Below are 1,005 nucleotides of genomic sequence, written 5' to 3'. Positions count from 1 at the left end.
CAGTAATAGGTACAGATGTACCAGTTACCGGTGTACTAGCTCCGACTTCCTCTTGCTCAAAATTTCTTTCCACATTTGGATCAGTTTGGTTTGTATGTTTCAACAAATTTACCAAACTCTCCTGAAATTTTCCCAGCTCAGCTGCCAACATATCTTGAGTAATATATTCAGGGTTGGAAACATTATGTCCACCCCTTGCTCTTCCTCGACCACGGCCAGACATTGAACTTTCTTGAGCCGAAAATTCCTGTTCCCCACGAGTTTCTTGTCTAATACCTCGACCTCTTCCTCGTCCTCTACTACGACTTCGAGTTTCTATTATATTTTCTGGATTCTCTTCTTGCGTAACATTCCTTCTTCCCCAACCTCTTCCATAGCAGCAGAGGTCCTTTCCGATTGATTGGGATTATCTGCCATTTCTCAGTACGTAACTTTTCTGTCACATTTAAACACACATGATTATTCTCATAATCATAACACATTTATCCTCATGTCCACTCATAACTCAGATTATATCAATCATATATAATCTACCTTTCTCATAATAGTTTCAGCTATAACATATTCTTATGTTCATAGACCCAGTGAAACCTATTATCATAACTATCATAACTTTCCACATCTCTAGTTTAAGTCTAAGTATTTCACAAATACCCAGATCCCTTAAACTAAGGCTCTGATACCAACTGTAATAACCCTCATATTCCATATACATAAAATTCACATCATCTTACTCATAATACTAAAAATAGTATTATTASAAAACATGGACTAACAAAATGTATCTCTAATACATATATAAACAAATAATATCATCAGCTAAACTTTCCCCTTGCCCTTATCTGTCAAAGTACGCTGACCTGCAAAACAGGTTAGTCCAAAAACTGAGCGTTACACCAAAAAGGTCTAGTGAGTGTATAAATCTCATACAAACAATATACATTCCAAACAATCACTTTGAAATCAAACCTGTTCTGGAATATAAGCATATTTTATGTTTCTCGC

This window comes from Cynara cardunculus, unplaced genomic scaffold, assembly GCF_001531365.2.
Source record: "Cynara cardunculus var. scolymus isolate 2C unplaced genomic scaffold, CcrdV1 Un_Scaffold_2488, whole genome shotgun sequence".
Classification (NCBI taxonomy): Eukaryota; Viridiplantae; Streptophyta; class Magnoliopsida; order Asterales; family Asteraceae; genus Cynara; species Cynara cardunculus.
The sequence above is the reverse complement of the archived record's forward strand: the minus strand, read 5'-3'. Positions refer to the sequence as shown.